Genomic DNA, 23,575 nt, shown 5'->3' with positions numbered 1-23,575 from the left:
AAACGGGCTCGTGAAAATGTATAAACTGTGAATTGGTAAAGAAATGACAGGCAACACGAAAGCTGTTTTTTATTTGAGTAAAGCATTTGTGGTCGATTTGGTAGCGTTTGTTTCTGAATCCCTAGGAAGCAGAGGGACAAGTAGCAAGCATGATGAATCGGCTGACAAGGGATTTTCTCCCTTGTCCCTGTGTGAAATGATGGAAAATTTCCCATTCCCAGTCTAATTTCCCAAGGAATTGGAGTATGCATGGAATAAAGGCTGAGGTCTCTCAGGAGAGTCAGAAATCCTTGTGAGGGTGAACGCGGGAAGACGGGAAGACTAGGCTGGCTAGTGTTCTGCCTCCGACACTGTAGGTGTGAAATTGTAGTTTCTCAACAGCCTCTGCCTTCAATGACTGTTCCTGAAACTTGAAGTCGCTACCATGACGCCTGTCTTCTTTATGGTTAGAAAACAACCCAAAAGTGCGAGCCGAGAGCTCCCAAATGGAAGCTTCAGGGGAGTGTCGAGGTCAGCACATGGGACAGACCCACCGCAGGGCTGTAGCCTGTAGGACACCAGCCCATTCTGTGGCCGGGACCCTGGGAATGGCACTTTGCCTGGAAGAGACTTCATAAGCCTGTGTGCTGAGCATTTGCTGTGAATGGGGCTGTCCTCAGCTCTCCCCCTAAAAACACAGTGGGACAAACGCTAGCCTTGTCCGCATTTTCAGATGAGGACACAGACTCACAGAGGCTTATGGGATTTGCACAAGGACACACAGGCCTGGGGCCCCTCCTTATGAACCAGCCAATTCAATTTCTTATAAGACTTGGCTGGCAAATTATCCTGAATGCAGTGTTTTTTGTTTTGTTTTGTTGTGTTGTTTTTTTTGTTTGTTTGTTTTTTAAGAGGGAGACTGCTGCGCTACAGAGATTTCCAAACCTGGCATCCTCTCTACAAACTAAAGCTTTGTGCAGAAACCCAGAATATACAATCTGTAATCCTGGGGGCTAGGAGCCTGTGAGCCATCCCTGTAACTGAGTGCCCCCCCCCCAACTTAGTTGAAAGAATAGCGCTGCCCACAACTCCGCGTGATGTGGCTGTGTGCAGGTGCTGGGTTAGCCAGCATCCCAGCTCAAAAGAGGCTGAACGCGGCTGCTAAGGATCTTGAGAGAGAGCCCTCTCTTAGAGGAGGGGACATCTCCTGGACGGTGGGGTGTCCACTGGGTCACCCAGGACAAGATGACCTCTTGAGACCTGGTCTGGCTTTCTGGCTCTGAGGATCTCTGTGTGTTCGGTAATTCAGAAATAAACACTGATGTGGGGGAGAGTAAAGATGCCACCAATTCTCACATTTGCTTGGCGACGGTGTCGGTGATCGGGTACCTCTTTAACCTGGTAGGGTTTCGTAGCACCTGGCTCAGCCCACGTGCTTGGTGGGATCTCCCTGGCAAAGGGCAAGGTTCCAGGTCTTCGAATCTCAGATCTGCCCCCCCTTCCCCGCCCCCTACGATGGATTTTGGCACCTGTCTCTCTGCTCGCATTGGATATGAACAATGAGCAGCCACTCGTAGCCAAATTCCTTTTCCGCCAGTGAGAGAGAAAAGACAGATGGCGAGAGTTTATTTCAGGTATTTTAACCTTGTCCACATGTGGTAACGTTATAAAAAGAGTGGAAACGGGCGCATGTTAAAATCGCCCATGAGCCAAGAACCTAAGCATAATGTTATTTTATCTGCCCCTTTCAGAGCTTCTATAGAAATGTGTTGCGTCGTCCTATCTTTTAGTCTTCGGCTTGGTCTCCACCATGGCTTGCAGACCTCCTGCTCGATATGGTTTATTACCATGGCAAATTCCAGAATTATCAAGCTCCTGTCGCTCCATTTGTTCGCCTTATCTCCAATTCCCCATGGCCCAGTTCTGACAGATATGATCCAGGTCCGTTCCCATCGATTAACCAAGTCAGCGCAAAACCCCTATTTCTGATTTGCCTATAAACTGACAAGAACGCTCCAGTTACCCAGAGCTGTCTGCTAATAGCGACAGGAAGGAGAGTCTACCGAAAAACGTTTTGTTAATAGGTGGGGTTAATTGACACATCGAGCCTGTTACATTGATGGTTTAACTGATATTTGCTGATTATCTCCTGGAACCCAGAGCTGCGTGAGAAAGGATGACTCTGAAAATCTCAAGTGTCTGTTTCTATCATAAGCTCTTGTATTTGACCAAGGCTGTAAGGATTTTTCACCAGACTCGTCTGAGTTGTTAAAATATAATACCATAGTACCACTTACAATTGGATTTATGGACACTCCTTTTCTCTATAAAACGTGGACAATGTCATCCCGGCCATCACATCTGGACTGATAAATCTTTTGGAGGCTTGCGGCAATGGGTTTGCTTTTCGTCGTTTTCTTTCTCATTCAGGGACAACCCCAAACAGGCCGAGCCCTTTGGGTGGTACAATTGTGGAGGAAAGTGCACGGGTTCTAGAATTTTCCAGACCTCGCTACCACATCCTAGCCCTGTGACGTCTACATGTCACTTTCCTCACCTGTAAATTTGTGATAACATTTCCATGCACGATTGAGGGGGTTGAATATGATGTCTATAAAGCGTGAGGCTCAAGGCCAGGCCTGGAGCAGGCATGTAATTGATGGAAGGTGTTGATAGCAATATTTACGGCGAATATCTCGATTACTTGCTTTTCTTCATCACCCCCCACATCTCTGCTGATCCTCATTCGGCGGATGCCATCATCCTAGTGACACCTGGGAAATAGGATAGAACAGGACATGCTCCCTTTAGAGGATTTATATCCGGGGTTGGATTTATGTCCAGTCAAACGTCGGATAAGGGTATTGTTGAAACAGAGGGCAAACAAGCAGATCCAGACCCAGGGCTATGGGGTGAATGAATGATGTCTACAGCAAGGCACCCCATTTGCCCAGTGGCCTTTGTGCCCCCTGCCCATCACCCCTGTTCCTGGACCCTTTCATGAAGCCTGAGAGTTTTCTCATGTTCTCTGCCTTGGCAGAACAAAGCACCAAGATGCACATAGTGTGTCAGAGGATCACACAGTCAGGGGGACTACGTGTCCAGGTTTGCCTGCGACGGTCCGGTTTATGCATATAGTCAGGTCATGTTTCCTAATGATAGTCCTTTGCGCTCTTGTGGGTGTCTCAAATTGGATGGCGGTTACCCTAACTATACGGATACCCCAACAATTGATTCTGCTTTGGTTATTGGCAATGACTGATGATTATGATCATAATAATGTTGCTAAACCCAAAAAGGTCCTTTTGTATTATGCTTCCATGCAATGAAAAGCTTCTAATTTTTCTTATTAGAAAATATGGTGATTTGCGTGGATCAAAAAATGTGTCAAAGACGTAAGCTTTTGCTATTTTCCTAGGATAGCTTTGTAGATTGGGGGCATTGGGTTTTCTTCCTGTAGAAAGCAATGGGACTAATTATTTTTTCTTAGGAAGCTATGCAGTCTTCTGGGTAAAATTTAGTCTGTCTTTTCAAAGATCACATGCATTTAATTTTTAGATTTTTATTTATTTTAGAGAGAGAGAGTGCGTGCATGCACACATGAGCAGGGGAGAGGGCCAGAGGGGTGGGGGGGGGAGAGAGAGAGAGAAAGAGAGAGAGAGAGAGAGAGAGAGAGAGAGAGAGAGAATCCTAAGCAGGCTCCACACTCAGCACAGAGCCTGTTGTGGGACCCTGGGATCGTGACCTGAGCTGAAATCAAGAGTTGGACACTTAACCTACTAAAGCCACCCAGAAAGATCCCATGTATTTAGGACATTGATTAGGTACGTAACATGTAGCCTTTGATAGCCGTTATCAGAAATCTGCAATCTTCTTCATTCTTCTCTGTTGTAAAAGATACTGTTACTTAACTGTCATTATTTTATTAATTAAGCTCCCCTCAGGTACAAAGATTTGTTTGCCAGCATCTCTGATTCTTGAGCTCAGAGTCTGAAAAGAGAGCCCCAGGAGAACAGGAGAAACACAAATCTTCTCCCTCATGTTACACTGCATTTCAGGTGCCAACACAGTGCATGGGAACTCACAGGGAGAAGGCAGGCTCGAATCTGCAGGGTGTGGATGGGGATGAGACCCAGAACTCCTCTGGGGGCATCTCGAGGTTCATCTTTCAAAATCTGGAATTCTCTCTCTGGCCCAAGGCAGTGCCCTCTGGCCTCCTGCCAGGGTCGTCCCGGCGGCCCGGCTGGCTTCCAGGAAGGGAGGGAGGCTGCCTCCCCAATGCACGGAGCCCTCTGGTTTTTTGCTACACGTTCAGCATTCTGAATGGTCGAAACGAAAGGCCTGGTTAACAAAGGACAGGCCCGAAGGTAACAGTTGCAGTGGTGCGATACCTTTCACATTAGGAGATTTCACAATCAGGAGATTTCTAATCCTGGCGGATGAGCCCTTTTCCTGGAGCCGCTCACGCCTAACGGGCTCTTGAGGCTGAAGCAAAAGGCCCACCACGAGCTGTGATTTATGCAGCCAGCGCTGACGGAACGCATCTTGTCAGAGGCGAGGCTGTGTAAGAGCTGGGACACCGTGGTTCAGCCTCATCAAGCTGACTTGTGCTTGCGTAGAGTTTGCGTTTTCATCTTCGTGGGAATCCTTGTAACTTCTGAGTGGGATTTGCCACTTCAGGAAAGGCCGCCTTGTCCTTGTTGGGAGGAGACAAGCCTCGGCTCCCCAGCCCTGCCCGATGTTTCACACGGAATCGGTGCTGGAACACTGGTGGGGGTGGGGCGTGGGGGGTGGAGTGAGGACTGGAATTTTCTGCGGGACGGATGAAGACATGTCTGCCCAGGAGTCATCAGTGTGTGATTGGGGGTGGGGTGCCGCTCTGTTCTCTCTAATCATCCAAACTATTTAAATTTTTAAAAAAATATATTTGTGAAAGAGAGAGAGGCAGAGCGTGAGCAGAAGAGGGGCAGAGAGAGAGGGAGACACAGAATTTGAAGCAGGCTCCAGGCTCTGAGGCATCAGCACAGAGCCCGACACAGGGTTCGAACTCATGGACCGTGTGATCATGACCTGGGCCAAAGTCAGACACTTAACTGACTGGGCCACCCAGAAGCCCTTATAATCATCCAAACTGTTTAAAGAACAGGCTGTGAGCAAATATTTTTAGCACCAAACAGCAGAGCAAGCATGGGAAGGGGACAACAAAAGGCTGAAATAGAATGACCTGGGAGATGTGGTCATTGCTGCCGCCTGCAGGTGGGGTCCCTTCTGGGCAAGGCTGCCCAGAACTGGTGTTCTGACGACCAGTAGAGGGAGGGCGTTAGGCAGAAAAGCAGGGCAGCTCGTGAGCCCTCACTGGTCAGAAGATGTGTGTGTTCGTGGAGGCCGTGGCCCTTGGGTGACACACCCAACCTGTACTGTTTACACAAGCACTTTGGACCTTTGTCATGCGCTTGAGTTCCATGCCTGAGCTGAGTCCTCTCTTTGGCCCATTGAGTCCCAACCCCGCCAGGGACAGCACGGCACGGTGCCTGCCGATGGGGGACCTTCCGCTGGCTCCGTCCTGCTCGACCTGCTGCTGTGGGCAGCGAGCCGGTCCTTCCCCAACCCCGGGGCCTTCGTCCTCCTCTCTCCCTGGTGATTGCCATGCAGTCCCAAAACCTAAGCCCCCTCAGTCAATCACTTCACTAAACCTGAACTGAACCGCACACCCCTCAAGGGGGAGACCCTGTCCTGAGATCTCCCCCACGTGTGTAGCATAGATTGAAACCCAGAGTCAACAGGAGAAGAGGAGGGGCGATCAGAGCCAGGGAGGGAGCCAGAGGAACACTGCGGGACTGTCCCCGAGCCAGAGATTCAAAAGCGCCCTTCACCCTCCAGCCAGTGGGGCCCATGGCTGGTGGCATCCCTGTGTCCCTCTGGGGAGGTGGAGGCCCAGAAAGGGGAAGGCACTTACCCAGGTCGGACAGCCACATCTGCCGGCAGCCAGGCGATGTTCAGATGCAGGTGGCCTGTGCCCGAGCTGGGAGCCACGTGGTCCCTCACAGAAGGCGCTGGTGGGAAAGGTAAGGTCAGGAGACGCGTGAGGCTGGCCTGCACTGGCCTGTTCAGAAGGTCAAGGCATGTCTGGCTAGACAGATGGAGAGGAGTCAGACAAGCCAGGGGACCTCCACAGGTGGATTCAGGAGTTTGGACCTGGTACCATGGGACAGGAGATAGAGACAAGGGTTTTGAGCAGGAAAATGGCCCAGTAGAGGGTTTCAGGAGAAGTCGCTCAGGCAGACAGGAGTTGGCAGGATGAGGGGATGGGGTAGGAAAGTGCGGGCTGGCTGAAGAGCGATGGCCTCACCCATGCGGTGGCCACAGAAAGTGGCTCACAGCCCGTGGTGGGACTGAGGGCACCAGTCCTGGGAGTTGGCTGATCCAGGGGCCTCTGCATGGCCACCTGCATTCAAGTAGGAGTCCAAGTTGAATCGTTGTGAACGTCAGATACTCATCTCAAAAATATTTGCTCCTGTCACGGGCCCTGTTGCTTCCTTTTTTAAAAACATAAGGCTTTTCATTTAAGTCACAAATGCCCACAGTAAAAAGAAACTCGTTCCAAAAAGGGTGCTGGAAATAACTGTATCTTCTTCTGACCACCTCCTCCCAGACCCTCCAGAACCTTCTCTCAGAGGCAACCCCTGTTTGCAGCCCTTCGTAAACATTTCCAGAGAGACTCCGTGCGTCTGTTAACACGTCTGTGTGTGGGGACGAGAAGAGCTTGAAATACTTGCGTTGTTTACGTCAGGCAGAGGCATTCTAAGTGCTTTGCAAACGTCTTCTCGAAACAGCTCTTAGCAACCCTAAGAGAGGAACTGTTACTGTGCCCCCTTTTTACACATGGGGAAACGGAGGAGGGAGTGACTTCCCTGAGTCGCGCAGCTGCTGGAGGGCAGAGCAGAGAAGGGACTGCCCACTGCTGGTCCCTTGGCATCTGGCCCCCTGCACTTACCTGCTGGCGGTCACCCTGTGATCAGCCACGCGATTGTGCTTGTGTTTTTAGTGCTGTGTGGCACGCCACGGGCTGGATGAACTCAAATTCCCCCAGCCAGCTTCCTTTTATTATTGATGGGCATGTAGGTTGTTTCCAGTCTTCTGATTTCATCATATTTTCGCAGTGATTCATTGGGTCAAGTCATAAATTTGGACTTTTGTAGTCGCTGCGTTATTTTCTTAAGCGTCGTAACGAGATGTTTGTTAAGCTGCTTACCACTGAACCGAACAGTCACCTCAGTGCAGAAAGCTGGTTTTTGGAAGAAGGAACCTGCTCTAAATTGCTTTTACTATATCCACGGAAAGTAGAGGCAACAGATGGTCTCTCCTTTGAGCGGTAAGCCAGCAAGAGTTCCTGCTGGTGTTTTGGCAGGGAAACTTTTAAGAACATTGTCGAGACGCCCTCGTGGGGCTCTGCCTCCATCTGAGTGCTTTTGGTGTCCTGGGAGCTTTTCAAAATATGGATTACCAATCATAACCATAATTAGTTTTCGTCACATGGAGATTTAATATTAAGAACAAATATTCAGTTTTGTGTTGGTGGGTAATTTAGCCCATGCATATTTTTATACTTAGCAATTATTTTTCAACCCTCAGAGAAAAATGTTTGAGTGTAATCAGTAGGCAGTTTATTTATTTATTTGGCAACATGCAGCATATTATTCCACAAAGTCCTGTTGAAGCAAATGTTTCATCAATTATTGGCTGTTGTTTTGCTTTGTTTTGTTTTCCTGTCCGTGTGCCTGAAACACTCACTTAAGAATCTGTGATGTTTGGGGCACCTGGGTGGCTCAGCCGGTTAAGCGTCCAACTTCAGCTCAGGTCATGGTCTTAGGATTTGTGAGTTCAGGCCCCATGTAGGACTCTGTGCTGACAGCTCAGAGCCTGGAACCGGCTTCGGATTCTGTCTCTCCCTCTCTCTCTGCTCTTCCTCCACTCGCGCTCTGTCTCTCTGTCTCTCAAAATAAAAAAACAAACATTATAAAACTTAAAAAAAAAAAAGAATCTGTGATATTCAACTAATTCCCCCTGGCTACCTCATCCGGGCATCATCTCTGAAATTCCCTAGTCTGAAATTGGATAAAGGAGTGTGTTCTTTTTCAAGGACAAAGCACGTATACATCACATCATATCCAATCTAAGATACTGTCAAATGGCAAAGAATAACCCATGGCATTTTACTGTTTACAAAATTCTGACTTATAATACCATTACCAGAACACAAGAGTTTCTGTTTGTAGTATATCTTTGAGCTTAGCCTGCCTCTAAAATAATGGATATATGCCTTCCACAAGTATTTATTGAGCACCTATTATCTGCCAATGTGCTAGACAATTGCAGGGGGGAAAAGGTAAGACCTGAAATCTTGTAGAGCTTTGAGGGGCTCTGAGTTTGGGGATGAGAGTTGGCATGGGTTGTAAAAAAAAAAAAAAAATATCCTTCCCTGTACTAAAATACCACTCACCTGTGTACTGTAAAGAGGTGGATTTTATGGTGTGTGAGTTTATATTTTAATAATGCTGTTATTTAAAAAAAAATCCCTCTGGGTTCTTAAGGGAAAATACACAGGAAGCAGATGGTAGGACTGACCTCAGAGACCCAAATACATTTGTAAGTATTTGGTCATGACCGAAGAAAAAAAGCCTGTTGCCTAATATTGCAATAAAATTGAAAAGAATCAATCTCTCCGTAATCAAGACCACAGTTCAGTTCAGAAGGCCCCCAATGCTTGTTTTGGAGATCGGTATATCAGTCCCTGAGGTGGATACAGTTAGATCAGCAAAACTAGCCTGGGACCGAGCAAGACACCAAGGAAACCCAGGTTTTTTCATATATAGGGGAAGTGAATATATTGGCCCAAACAGCAAACGAACCCCGCCTCCCAAAAAAGAGAGAGTGAGAAGAGCTGCCACATAACTTCCCATCATTAATTTTATTTTCTTTTGGGGATTGTTACCGAAAGATAAACTAATGCTTGATCAAGACAAGTATACCTTAATTTTGCACACGTGCATCCAGAACACGCCTCTTATTCCTCAGTTCAAGGTGAGGCTGGTAGAATTTAGTCACCCGGAAAATGCAGCATCCTGACCATTATTAGAAGGAATCGCTTTTTCAAAATTCTAATTAACGAGCCCAAAGCTGTGTTATGTTGATACTGACACCATATTCTCAGACTGAATTTTCACAGCTGTGTGTGAAAAAAAAACAATTCAAGTCTGTGGAGGAGAGAATCCTCGTTTGGAAGGTAAGAATCCGAGCCTGAATCCTCATCAACAGCCTGGTGCCGGCCATCGTGATACGTAGCCAGGCTCTTGAGCTGCGTCAGGGTGGGGTTGGGAGCACATGGGAGCCAACGTCCATCTCCTAGGGACACAGGCAAAGCCCCAGATAACTCCTGTTCCTTTTCTGTCTCCTGAATTCTGCATTGCACATTGGACTTCACAACTGCTCCAGCCCGAGAGTGTTATTTGGGTTAGTTTGTTTCAAATAACAGAAAACCTGACTCAAAATAGCTTGTGTGCAAAGCGTGTTCCTCAGCTCACATGGCCTCCCTGGCTCCGTACCTCCCTCTCTGGGAGCTTCATCATGAGCGTGCACCTGGCCACAGAAAGCACGGAAGGCTGCTGGCAGGTCCGGGGTCATGTGGTCTCAGATCCCTTCTCCTTTGAGAATGTCAGCTCTCTTTCACAGTTTCTGTGACAATCGGTGGAGAACCCGCCCCTTGAGGACCCCTCACTGAGCCCAGGACAGTGGGGTGTTCTGCACGTCTAGCCTGGGGAACTTTCCCTGGGTTAGGTGTGCATGTACCCCTATATGGTCCCTCAACCCTTGCGTAGAAGATAAGCTAACCATTCGTCTCACCCTGCGAAGAGGGGTGGAGAGGAAGTAAGACCACAGCGAGAGTCCCCCTCCCCCTCATCTGTGAAGGGAGCTTGGGAGGAAACGTACTTCCTGAAGGTTTGGATGCAGTGACCTGATGTCACGGGGGTAGACTCTCTCCCTCTGGCCAGGGTGCCTTCTGGGGAATCCGCTCCACCCCCATTCTGTCCAAACGTCTCCTTGGGCAGCCCCATGTGGTTGCAAATGGCGGCCTCAGTTTCATGTCTCCCATTGTGATACCACAGCCCCCCAACAGGGGGAGAAAGTGCCTCAAGATCCACTGTTGGTGGAGTGGATTCCACAAAACCATACTGACTGAGAGTGGGAAAACGGTAGTGACCCACTGGCGGAAAACAGGGGCCAGAGTACCTTGTGCCTGGAAGTCATCCACAAACGCCCGCTGTAACCTTCCCGTGAGCCCCCAGGCTGTCTGACCTCTCGTGGCTTTCCTCCCCCCCTGTCAACCTACCCCTGATGTTCAGAAAAGCTCTAGTTCTGGATCGACCCCGCCTCCCAAAGCGCAGAGTTAACTAATGGAGAGAAATCTCTCTTCCTCGTGCCAATGTCCACATGTCGTCCCTGGTGTCCTTCATGTCCTAGCCATCGTTTCCCACACCAGTCATTTTTAATATGCACCTCCTCCATCATCCTCTTCGCCGGACTCATTTATTCAGCCTTTAAGAGAGAGCCACCCTATACATCCTGTCACCAGAACACCTTCCAGGATGTTCTCCCTCATGCCCCTCCCTCCCCCGTCACACTTCGCTCTTTCTCGTCTAGCATGTGGCATGCCGTGTGGTCATTGCCTTAATATTAGACAGGGACCTGCCAGGGGCAGGTGCGAGGTGACTCAGTGGGGCTGGCACCCAGGAGCGGGAGGAAGGAACGGGCTCCCTTTCTTGGGCGAGGACTGGAGGATAAAAGGCAAGATTGTTTGTAGAGCACCAGCACAGCCCTGATTCTGAGGAAAGCGTCAGTCAGCATCAGCTGCTGTCATGTCAGCTCTGTCATGTGCTGTTTCTGGAAGGATGAAATGGAGTTCACCAGGCACAGATGAAGGGAAAGACCTTCCCCACAGCAGGTCAGCCCGGGAGGAGGCCAGCAGGCATGGATAGCCCTGGCAGGTGTGGAGAAGACAAAGCGTTTCTATCGTAGCCAGGGAAGACTGAGCATCGAGCCTCTGAATGATGTCGGGGTCCGGAGAATCCCAAGATGTAGTTACGCATTAATACAAGCATTAAGGAATAAGTTACACGTGCATTATTTTAGAATATCCACCAGTGACATCGGGTGCTCAGTAGGATAGCTAACTAACTGTACTCTGAACTGTCATGGATCCAGCCCCCAAAATGTATTGAATTGCGTGTGTTCTGCTATCGACCTCCATGCTAACTGGACTGGAAGCCTGGAAGCCATCGTAAAGGCAAGTGGAAAGAGCTTCTTGTTTTATCAAATCTGTGCTTTGGATCCTCTCTGGCTGAAAGCCTGCACCCAGTGTGACAAGACCGTCCTTGTATCGTCATCCTCTTCCCGAAAACTTCTCGAATAGCTTGTGACAGAATACAGTTGAACTATCTGGATGATTTTGATAATAATATGACCACTATCTGAAACTCTACAGCTGTAAAATTCTGACTGCTTCATTGGTCACAGTCAAAGGTGTGACAAATCATCATATCATGACGTCAAGTCCTCATAAATTCTAGGTGAAAATGGGACACCCCAGTATTTATCACCATCAGTTGTCCTTATGTATTCTAAAGAATAGTCACAGCTTAAGACAGTTTTGTCTTTTATGCCAAGACCAGGAAGGAACAGCACCGTCAATCAGGTAATTTCTATTCACTTCTATCCGTTTGGAACGATTCTCACACGTCCAGCAGAATTTTATAGAGGTGTCTAAAGAAATTTACACCCAGGGTTGCTACCGTAATAAAGATTTCAGAAGCTGCCTTCGTTTTTCACTCTCTTCATCAAGGTGAGAACAGTCTACATTTTCTGGAAGTAGCCATGAGAGGCAATTAAAGAATGAAAAATGCGCCTCCTCTGTTGACAGCAGTTGGGTTCTGTGCCAGAATTCCCGAGTGCGGATTGACAGTGTTCTTGCCTTCAGAATTCCAGCTTTCATTGCTCTCTCCCTGCTCTCACTTTTGACAGCAGCATAATGAGTAATAGAAAAGTTTCATTAATTCTTGAAAAGAAACGTCCTGTCGTTGGACATTTCTCAGAGAATAGTCTTATGACAAAAAGTTGGCTCGTAATTGAGGAAAAGCTCTATTTGTATGGGCTAGCAGACGTGATCGCCGAGAAAGTTGTGGGAGGGAGCAGAGGGAAAAAAGAACCTCTTCCCTTTTCTCTTTCTAAGCTGCAGTGTAGCTTAATAGATGGATGAGATTCAGAGAAGTTGACCCATCCCACTGGGCCTCGTAGACTTTTCTTGCAACAAAGGAACACTTTTAAATTGTTTTTTAACATTTATTTACTTTTGAGAGACAGAGAGCGAGTATGAGCAGGGGAGGGGCAGAGAGGGAGACACAGAATCTGAAGCAGGCTCCAGGTTCCAAGCTGTCAGCACAGAGCCCGATGCAGGGCTCGAACCTACGAACCACGAGATCATGGCATGAGCCAAAGTCGGATGCTTAACCGACTGAGCCACCCAGGTGCCCCAGGTACAAGTTTTTGATCTCAGTTTCTACTTCTTGATTTTCTCCTGTTACCTTAATCTTGTGTGTTGTTACCAGACACTTTTGATTTTTTTTAATGTTTGTTTATTTTTGAGAGAGAAAGAGACAGAATGCGAGGTAGGGAGGGGCAGAGAGAGAGAGACAGGGACACAGAATCCCAAGCAGACTCCAGGCTCTGAGCTGTCAGCACAGAGCCTGATATGGGGCTCGAACTGAAGAAACTCAAGATCATGACCTGAGTGGAAGTCGGGTGCTTAACTGACTGAGCCACCCAGGTGCCCCCACATATGAATCTTCGAAAGCTCTGAGAACCAAGGACTAGAGCCTGATGATGCAAGGACAGGTTTCTGGACCTCAGCACTGATGACTTTTGCAGAGGAGGGGGGTAACTCTTTGTTGAGGGAGGCTGTCCTGTGCATTGTAGGATGTTTAACAGCATCCCTGGTCTCTGCCCACAATCTGCCCCCTAAATTATGACAACCAAACGTGTCTCCACATATTATCAATGTCCTCTGCAGGGCAAAATCACCCCAACTGAGAACCACCGATTTAAATATTTTTAAAAACAATTATTTTAATGTTTATTTGGGGGGGTGGGGCAGGGGGAGACAGAGTGTGAGCAGGGGAGGGGCAGAGAGAGAGGGAGGCACGGATTCTGAAGCAGGCTCCAGGCTCTGATCTGTCAGCACAGAGCCCGAGGCGGAGCTCAAACCCACGAGCTGCGAGATCATGACCTGAGCCGAAGTCGGACGCTCAACCGACTGGCGCCCCAAGAACTGATGATGTAAAATAAGGGATTTAAAGGCAGCGTCTTCAAATCCTCCATGGGTTTTCTTCCCTGGTCTCAGTCCACAGCTAGAAGGTATTTCTCTGTGTTTCTCATCAAGAAACACAGAGCGTGCAGGTCCACGTAATCCCACACATAAGAAGCAAATCTGCGCCTGTCTTTATATCAAACATACATTACCAGGGAAAAAAAAGCTCACAGAGGTCATTGAAATCTGTCACTCACATGGAAGTCTCAGCGTCCACTGTTTTTCCTTTTACTGTTATTCATGGCAAACTATGTAAGGGTCTTGTATATTTTTGTAATCTTATCTCGCAACATATTCTGGAATTTAATCTCTAAATTTTGAGGGATGGTGATAAAAAGATGAGTGGAACAAGAATATCAGTATCTGAGAAACCATTTCAGTAACCACAACTCTCATCCTCTTAGTATCAGTAAATAATCTAGAGCAGTGTAAACTTGGAGAGGTTTACAAAAATATGAGAGAACCACAGAAGAAATTATGTTTTAGTAACCAGCTGCCACGTGAGCCAGTATAATTAGCGTGGAAGCAACCGTGGTTTATACTGGGTTTGTTATTGGTAGACAAGAGCCTAGACAAAATCTGTCCCCTAAATGGTGACCACCAAACGTGTCTCCGCATATTATCAATGTCCTCTGCGGGGCAAAATCGCCCCAACTGAGAACCACCGATTTAAAGATTTTTTAAAATGCCGACGGCATTTCTAACCTGCTAAAACGGTACTTGAGGTACACAGACGCACGTTGACCTCTTCTTCGAGAGCCATTTCTTAAATTATCATTTCCATGTAGTTTCATGTTCAATATCTAACCTCAAACCGCGCTACGGTAATTCACGTAATCTGCTGTAACACAGCATAGACTGTAAGGAAAGACCCTAATGCGTCATTATTTCTTATGAAACCAAAAGTCTGTCAACTCCGCTCAGATCTGTGGCACCACACGACAGCTTTCTGCGGACAAAGAGGCATCAGAAACCCTCTCCCTTTTCTGGGTGCTTTCTCCCCGTTCCTCCTCCTCCCCAGGCTTTCTGAGCCAAGATCACAAAATGTCCATCTGCAATGACTTTTGGTTTGTATTCTTCATCCCCGTTTTCCTTCCTCTGTGTCGGGCGAGAATTGCAAACCCTTCAGGAGAAAGGAAACCCACATACTGGACACAGTTAGAACATGATTCTTGCTGTTTCTTTCTTTAAACGTTGGCGTTAGCCAGATAACCTCATAACTATCCGGTATTCCGTCTTAGCATATACAGACAAACATCCTGTAATAGGAAAAGATACCTTTTTTTTTGGACAACAGACAAATTGGTGTGTTTGCCAACGTTAGATAGGAATACTCACATTCTGGAAGGCAGGAGACCGTGTTTCTCTTTGTTCACGAGATGTTACGATTAACTTAATTCCCTGGCAGCGTGTTAACGAGTCAACCCTTCTACTTTAATGCTTGCATTTGAAACTGTTAAAAATGGATGAGCCTGCCTCCCCAGACCAGTAGGAGAGTGTCTCCGCTGAGTGTAATTTAATGGCACGTAGCTGTTTTGGGATTTGGGGCCTTGATGTCTCTTGAGGTCAGCATTGCTAGGATGTATGGCAAGTACTTTTCAAAAGGGCGAGAAAGAAATTCAAGGTCCATGTACTTGTTCTACAGACTAGTGGTCTTAAGTTGCAGAATGACCTTGGTTTTGCCTTCTATTTCCCCCCATTAAAGAAAATTTAACAACAACACAGAGGCGGAGATGTCTGGCGTTCAGTTACTTGAGTTCAAGTTAGATCCTGTTTGGCTGAACTCAAGGTCATTTGTTTAGGTGCTGCTGGGGGAAAAAAAATGGGCATTTCTCTGGACACATGAAATCTTGCTGGGAAGTCTAGATTAGAGCCATCCCACCAGCATTTTTAGACTATGATGCACTGGGTTTTTTTAAATGTAGATGAGTGTACGTATTGATGTGTGTTGTCAGAATTTATCCAGACACCAGTGATGTTTTTACTCATAAACCTGATCATCTAGTGACCAGAATATTTCAGATTTTTTTTAAATATCGACAATAAAAATAAACCACAACATACTGAACAGCCATTTCCCAAGCAGTAACATTTATGCATAGTCAACAGTGATAGGAGGGCAGAGATTCAAGGAGTTTGCAAAGTCTGAGACAAGATGTCTTAGCCCGGGCTTTGTCTTCCCTTCTGGAAAGTACAGCGTGAGTGTGCTTCTCACCCATCAGACGCCAGTGTCCACCTGACCCGTGAAAGCCTGTCTCTTTCAGAAGGACTTTCTATATGAAGGCCAGATCATGTTTAACAAGTAGACTGATCCTGAACCGGTATGGATTGAGTCGGGTTTCGGGAAACGGTAACAAGTCAGTGGATGTGGGCGGTCCCATTTATTTCTAGTTGTCTAGTGATTACTAACATTGAATCGAATCTTTACCCTGTGTAAAGTGGGTTCTTGTGATTAAACTAATCTCACGTAAGAGCAATGGAGTTGGTCCAAAGTACAGAGGGAGTTTCTTCCTATATACTTGGGATTCTTCTGCTTCTAAGTGACAGAACACCGGTCAGTTTGCTTACTGAAAATGTAAAGAAGCTTTTGCAGCGCACAACTGGAAAGCAAGCTACAACTTGCTTCGGGCATGGCCGGAGCCAAGGGCTCAGAATGTCGTGAGGGCTGTGTCTCTGCGACTGTCTCTTGGTCAGGCTCTCTTGCTATGACAGTCCAGAAGGCCACCAGGATCCCCAGACTCCTACACTTTTAGCTTTGGAACTGCAGGCAAATGAAACTAGCTCTCAAGAACCTGTGGCAAAATCTTGAGGTGGTGTCCACTTGGCTTGGTTTTCATCATGTGCGTGTCCCCTGAGCAATCACTGCGGCTTCAAAATGGGGGTTTCTGTGGGAACTCGGTTTTCATGCCCATGTCTGTGACTGTGGGTGGCGTCCTACCTAATCCACTTAGCATAGAGTATCCACAGGAGTGGGGGTTATGGTGCCAGCCAAAGGGGGAGGAATTGATGGGTGGGGGATGTGGGAAAGGATGACAGGAACAGCAGTGGTGGCAATGCAGACATAGAATCTGGATAGGATAGGGGCACCTGGGTGGCTCAGTTGGTTAAGCGTCCGACTTCGGCTCAGGCCATGATCTCACAGTTTGCAAGTTTGAGGTCCGCGTTGGGCTCTGTGCGGGCAGCTCATAGCCTGGAGCCTGCTTCGGATTCTGTGTCTCCCTCTCTCTCTGCCCCGCCCCTCTCCCTCTCTCTCTGCCCCGCCCCTCTCCCTCTCTCTCTTTCCCTCTCCCTCTCCCTCTCCCTCTCCCTCTCCCTCTCTCTCTGTCTCTCAAAAATAAACATTTTAAAAATGTTTAAATAAATAAGGAATCTGGATAAAATACAGCTAGAAGATATTCAACATTTATTTAAAATCTGAAATGCAGGAGGCTCTTTCCTAGGAAGATAGAAGTCTAGAAGATACTAGAAATATAAGAAATCATTCCTGCCCCTTGAGAACTCGCATCCTAGTAAATCTACGCAGCAAATGTTTATGGATCTCCTGTAGTTCATTTGCATTTCCGAACATATATTTAACCATGCCGGGTGCTGTTCTGGGTGCTGCTTACATGGCGGTGATGAACAAAACAGGTCCGGTCCCTGCCGTCACGGAACTTGGGCTCCACGCTGAGACCGGGGCGGGCGTTCCGTGAAGGGCACTGATCACAGAGAGAATCGCATGGTCCCACCCTCCGGGCTAAGCCAGTGTTTCTCACACACTGATGTGCATCCCAGGGTGTGGCGCCAGGGCCTACAGCATCGTCCCCGCCTGGGAGCTTGTGAAGGCAAATCAGGCTACAGTAACCCTTCTGTACTGCTGAATCTGTCTTCACAAGATCCTCAGGTGACACATTAGGTGGTCTTCAGGAGCACATCAAAGTTTAGGAGGCTCTGGTCTAGAACGGTGGTTAGCCAGCAAGGACCCCTGGGCCAACTTTCAATAAAGTTTTATTGGAACACAGCCCTGCCCCTTCGCTTGTGTATTACCTGTGGCTGCTTTGACACTTCCCCGGGCCGACTTGGGCAGTTGTGACAAGACCGCGTGGCCTGCAAAGCCTGAAATACCTATTGCCTGGACGTTTAGAGAGAGAGAAAAAAAAAATTTCTCAGAAGCAATGCCAAGTTCATGGGTGTGCAAACCGAGTAGTCAGTCCCCCAGGGCCGCACCCCGGTTTAATGTTCTGCTGTTCTTGTCTTGAAATTCTTACGAAGTTGTCAACCAGGGGCACCACGTTTCCCTTCGCGCTGAGAACACAAGTTCCTAGCTAGTCCTGCTGGGAAGCAAAATGTCATCTCAGCACCGTGAGCCGAAGCCACGTGTGTGCACAGGTTTCCAGGGAAGGAGTGAGTAGCCCGGCCTCAGAGGGTCAGACGAGGCTCCCTCGACTGGATCCTTGGCTGAGCCCTGAGGGATGAGAGGGATTTCTGGGAGCCCTCGTCCATGAAGACAGAGCACAAAGTGGGGATGTCCCTTCCAGTGTACTAGAGGGCCCAAGCCAAAGTGGCTCCATCGGTGAGGAGTTTATTTTCTCATGTAAACGGGCGGACAGGGCACTTGTAATCACTGAACACCAGGACCACCCGGGGTGGCCACTCGGTGATTCTCTTGAGATTTTTCTCGTAGTTACAGGTGATGCTGTTGCTCTAAGCATCACACCTTCACCCAGCGGCGTCTCACGGTTAGAGAAGAAAAGGAAGCCATGTTTCCTCCCTTGCATTGCCCTTTCCATTGGGAGAGAAAGCCTTTCCGGAGCCCCTCACAGCATAACGCTGACCAGGGTTAGATCAGAGGGGTGGGGAGACCACCATCTCCAGCCTCAAGAGCAGGAGGAAGCTCCACCATGAGGAAGGCAGGCCGACACTAGCAGCTGGAAGCTTGACAGCCCGGCCCGGCGTCCATCACAGGCCGAGGTGTAGTCGCTGCTTCTGTTGCAAAGACCTGGAATTCCTTCAGTCCCTGAGCAAACTCGACGGGCATTGAGAAGATGACTTGGGTCACCAAAGGAAAAAAAAATAATCTGATTTACTCAGTTTTTCTGGAAACACATCTACCACAGACAGGAAGGCCCATCAGGATCGGCCAGGCTCCCAAGAGAGGGGCCGGGCATAGCACAGTGGGGCAGAGCCTCTCGCCGCCCAAATTATGCAACTTTTGTAAGTGCTTCTGAATAGTTTCTGAGGAATTTGTGGGAGTGGGAAGGAAAATTATACCTGGAAAGATATTTGGTCAGATCCTGTCAGATAAGTAAAGGATATTCAGGGTATGTTTGTGAAAAATGATTTCTTATCGAAAAATGGAATGGCTCTTCAGTAAAATGGTATTTGATGCTTCGATAGAGTTTATGCCTAAATCATTTTTTCTCACTGACTTCTGCGTTTCCGCATGTTTATGTTTCTATATTTGTTCAAAAAAGAACGTCTGAAATCTGTAAAACATAATTTTTCTTGGCCGGAGCGTCTACATTCCACGCAGGAATTCTACTATACTTGCTTTTTATAAAGTAAAGTTAAAACGTCTGTTGCAGTATTTACCTTAAATGTGATTTTAGTTACAATTGAACCGAGGTATTTTTCCTCCCTCAAACTGTAATTCTTTTGAGTACATGTTGGAGGATTACACCTAACGTTAATATACGTATCAAACAAAGAATGCTTTCCTGTTCCTTATAGGAAACCACTGTTATGATTCCTACAGATTAAATAAGATTCGTTTTCCTGTTAGGTATTAAGGTAAGGAACTTTACACTTAGAAATGAATGTTCCGCGTGGTTTCTTTGCTACATTAATGGCACGCCTGTCTCTATCTCCATATACCCATTCTCTTCGCTCACCCCTTACCTGATTATCACTGGGTACCGGTTAACACAAAAGATGTCTAGTTAAAGATGTCACAGGGCTTGGGGCACCTGGGTGGCTCAGTCGGTTGAGCATCTGACTTCGGCTCAGGTCATGATCTCACGGTCTGTGAGTTCGAGCCCGGTGTCGAGCTCTGTGCTGACAGCTCAGAGCCTGGAGCCTGCTTTGGATTCTGTGTCTCCCTCTCTCTCCGCCCCTCCCCTGCTCGTGCTCTGTCTCTGTCTTACAAAAAGGAATAAACGTGAACAAAATTTTAAAGAAAGATGTCACAGGGCAAGAACCGTTCGGCTGAGAGGTTTTCAAGTTGCCATTTACCATGGCACCTTTAAAAGGAACCAAGACAAAAGTTTACCCATAATTCCCTTGCATTCTGCCATCTGCAGCGCGTGGAATGAAAGTGTCTTGCGCAGAGACATGTTTTTCTTTAGGGTGGTTTGAAGATTGTCAATTTGACCTTCGGGAAAACGTTAGAACGACATTTCAGAGACACCTAGGTATGCGAACCCCCAGTCATTTGGGGACCTTATACAACTTGAAGTCACTTGAATTCTGCAGACACTCCAAGATGATGAGAATTCTGTGGAAGCAAAGTACTTCTTGCCTGTTGGCCCCAGCCAAATTGCACCGTTGTGAGTGGCTTGTGTTTTTAGTTGAAGCTTTTGCTTTGGAGTTCAGCTGCAATTTCACTCTCCTTGTCGTCTTAAATCTGTAATTTTGAGAGAAAGTTTTTAAAAATATCTTCTCTCCATACTAGTAATTATTCGGACTGGGGAATGACCTTTATTTCTCCTGGTTAAAAAAGAGAAAGAGAGAAGAAGAAATAGAGCACTTGGGGTTTTTTTCAAGCCCTTGGATTACAGGGTGGGACACCTCAAAATGCAAAAGGAAGATTTGCAGACTTCGTAATGTCATTTGATAGTCATTAAATTTACACAAAATTACAGTTCAGTGAACTTAAGGGTGGGCCAAAAGGGGTAAAAGTGCCAATAGTCAGAAAGCCCCAAATCTGGAATCAATTAACTGAAAACAAATTAACCAACAATTATGGTAGGCCTTGTTTATTTTTCTAAAACTCTTGAAATAAAGCAAAATTCTCCACAGGTACTAATAACTGGAAACCCACGTGAGTGCATTTTAGAGTTGGATTTCTCCACATGGGGTAGATCTCTAGCCACCGCAAAACAAGAGCTCAACCAAGAAGTTTGGAGGTTGTGATTTACCATGTCGCATTCCAAGAGGGGACATATGTGGGAGGCCAGGAGATGCTTAGACAGCAGACGGATTGTTTGCTTTTCCACTGGACTGGATGAGTTCTGTCCTTACAGATCCAGAGGACCATCCCCCCACCCCTTCTCCCAGATGTCCTTTAGGTTAATTATGTAGTTGCTAAACCAGTGTAACACCACCCACCTGGCAAGGCTGGACCCAAGGCCCTGGTCCAAGGCTGGTCCAGCTCACAGAAGCAGTGCCCTCACTCCTGGTCTTCCCATCAATGGTGTCCCCTTGGCCCTCTGGATCTTTACTGTTTCCCTGTCCTTTTCTGCACGGGGCTGTGAAGTGTTGACGTCTTGCTGATTTGCCATCATTCTTGTCCATTGTTACTGCTGCCATCGTACCTGGTTATTATGCTCAGGCTCTCAGTCTGCCCTAACATGCACAGCCCTACGGTTATTCATCCCCCAGGGATGGCGTGAGAATGTACCACAAATTGGTACTTTCCTTAAAATAACAGAAATTTATTCTCATCGCTCTGGAGGCCAGAACTCTAAAATCAAGGGCTTTTGATTTCCGGTAGGGCCTCGCTCCCTCTGAAGGCTCTAGGGAAGCATCTTCGCTTGCCTCTGTCTCCTTAGAAGGACACCAGTCACTGGCTTAGGGCCCACCCTACTCCAACCTGACCTCATCTTCGCTCGAGCCCATCCACAGAGACCCTGTTTTCAGATAAGATCACAATCACGAATACTGGGGTTTAGGGCTTCAACCTACCTTTTTCAGGGGACACAACCGAACCCACAGCATCTACCATGTTGTCCTCTCTCAAATGCCCCTCTTCCTATCACTCTGTTGTTCAGAACCTTCTTGCCTATGGGAGAAATTCTGACTACTTAAGCTGGGTGATCATACTCTTCCCCAACCTCGCCAAGCCCACTTTTCCAGTCTTCCTTCCCATCATCCCCATTGGAGAGCCCTATGCCCTGCCCAGACTGATCTATTGATTGTCTCCAGAGCATTGCACATGCATTTGTAGTATCTGTGTCTTTGCTCACAGCATCCTTCCCTGCTGCCTTGAATTAACTACCTCCAACACTCCCCTCCCCCATCCCGCCACATCTAAGTCCCAGCTGCTCTCCAAGGTCTGTCTCAAAGCCACACCCTGGGGTCTCTTTCTCTGGGGTCTTGAGGACTGCCACGCACTGGGAGATCCTTCTCTCTGAATTTTCTGAACCATTTAGAGCTTCTCACTTAGTGCTTCATTGATGCTGGTGTTGCTCTTACTGTAAATAGCCAATGTTCTTGGAGACCTCACTCGGCATGGACCAAGCACTTTGCACACTTTATCTCATGTGAGTCCTGCAACAGTTCCACAAAGTACGCGTATGTCCCCACATTGTGGATTAAGACAGTGCAGCTTAGAGAGGTGAACACGTTGCCCAAGATCGTACAGACTCGTGAGAGGTGGAGCCAGGAGGCCCACCAAATTTTTCTGACTCCAAAGCCTCACTCTTGACCTTCACACCGGCTCCCACCGGTGCCAGTGACCTTCCCATGTGCTGGGTTTAATTTCTGTAATTAGAGCATGAGCTCTCTAGTGGTGATACTGCACCAGAAGTCTTTGGTGATTCACAAGGGATCCGATCTTATTTGAGGATCAACATGATGGTTCTTAGTAGGTTGCTCGGACTTTTCAAAAGACACAAGCTTTGGGTTAACTGAAGACCCAGGAGGTCCGGGCTCTCCCGGCCCCTCCAGCCCATCCAGTCCCTGCGAGCTGGCCTTCCTTTCAGCCAACACCTTGCACCTGTCCTGTCTCACTGTGACTCAGCTTAGACCCCCTCGTGGAAGTGCCAATTAGCAGAATATCTTAATTAATAGAAGAATGAATATTAAGGAGTGTCTCATAGGCAACAGTGTTCCAATTACAAGTCCTGCTGTTGGCGGATGGTGTGGATCGTGATGTGCGTGAAGACCTGAGCCATATATCCTATGTGGCCCCGTCAAGTGCCTGCATTTAGTGCTAGGATAGGGTTAGCGGAACTTCTGTTTTATTAGTCAGTTGTTTGACCACAAAGTATTCCTAGATGGTCACTGCCTATGTTCGTTGACAGAACAAGCCTTAATTCTTGTTTCCATATCATGTACAATCTCCATTCGCTAGAAGAAGGGGAGTACACTTTATTTTGAAAGAATGCATTCCTGGGGTGCCCGGGTGGCTTCAGTCGGTTACGTGTCCAACTCTTGGTTTCGGCTCAGGTCACCATCTCGCGGTTTGTGAGTTCGAGCCGCGCATCGGGTCTGCGCTGACAGTGCGGAGCCTGCTTGGGATTCTCTCTCTCCCCCTCTCACTCTCTCTGCCCCCAACCTGCTTGTGCTGTCTCTCTTTAAAATAAATATAAACTTAAAAAAAAAAAAAGAATGCATCCCCATCATTTTGTTACCAGGAAATATTAGTGGCAGGTAGAGAGACACGTCATGTTAATTTTTTTGTATTTCATTTATAATTTAAGATACTGGGTTTTCTCTGATTTAATGAAAAATAACTCATCGAAGTGCAAAAATGAAATGAGTCGGTTTAGATTTACCGGACACACATGCAACGTACCGTGTGCTGGGACTATATGAAGTGCTGGTACCTTCCCATGGACAGAGGGTCTTATGATACCTGAGACGCGTGTCGCTGCTAACAGCCTGTGGGCCAGAGGTTTCCTGTGGTGAAGGGAAGGGCCCCTATGGCGGGCAAGGGGGGTGGGTAGGCGCAGGCAGGATTTAAATGCACCTCCCCCGCATCCAGTGGTGTGCCAACGTGTCCAGTGGAAGCCAGAACAGGCTGTGAACCGGACAGTACGTTAAGTCACCTGTAGTCATTAAAGAGATTGGCCAGCTGCCCTCACACCTAAAACGACTCCCGCGAGAGCAGACCAGCTGGTTGGCGTCACCCTGACGTGGCTCATTTCCACCTGCAGAGTTTTCTCTGCTTGTCCACACGGCAGTGGTGAGTGGGATGCTTTGCCAGTGTCATGGGACTGCCTCACTTTACTGACATCATCCGGGTCCTTGAAGTCACAT

The 23,575-nt window shown here is 47.6% G+C and overlaps 1 protein-coding gene and 1 long non-coding RNA gene across 4 annotated transcripts in view; one reads left to right on the top strand and one right to left on the bottom strand.

The window, feature by feature from the left end:
- Nucleotides 1–23,575, top strand: part of ADAM12 (ADAM metallopeptidase domain 12) — a 350,864-nt gene that overhangs the window by 145,565 nt on the left and 181,724 nt on the right. The window lies entirely within an intron of this gene.
- On the bottom strand, nt 45–22,916 carry LOC122493375. The gene is made up of 2 exons (XR_006299875.1): nt 6,329–22,916; nt 45–6,032 (listed from the first exon to the last, which is right to left on the bottom strand). It is a non-coding gene; the product is annotated as an uncharacterized LOC122493375 (long non-coding RNA).

Source organism: Prionailurus bengalensis, chromosome D2 (assembly GCF_016509475.1).
Source record: "Prionailurus bengalensis isolate Pbe53 chromosome D2, Fcat_Pben_1.1_paternal_pri, whole genome shotgun sequence".
NCBI lineage: Eukaryota > Metazoa > Chordata > Mammalia > Carnivora > Felidae > Prionailurus > Prionailurus bengalensis.
The sequence above is the reverse complement of the archived record's forward strand: the minus strand, read 5'-3'. Positions and strand labels throughout refer to the sequence as shown.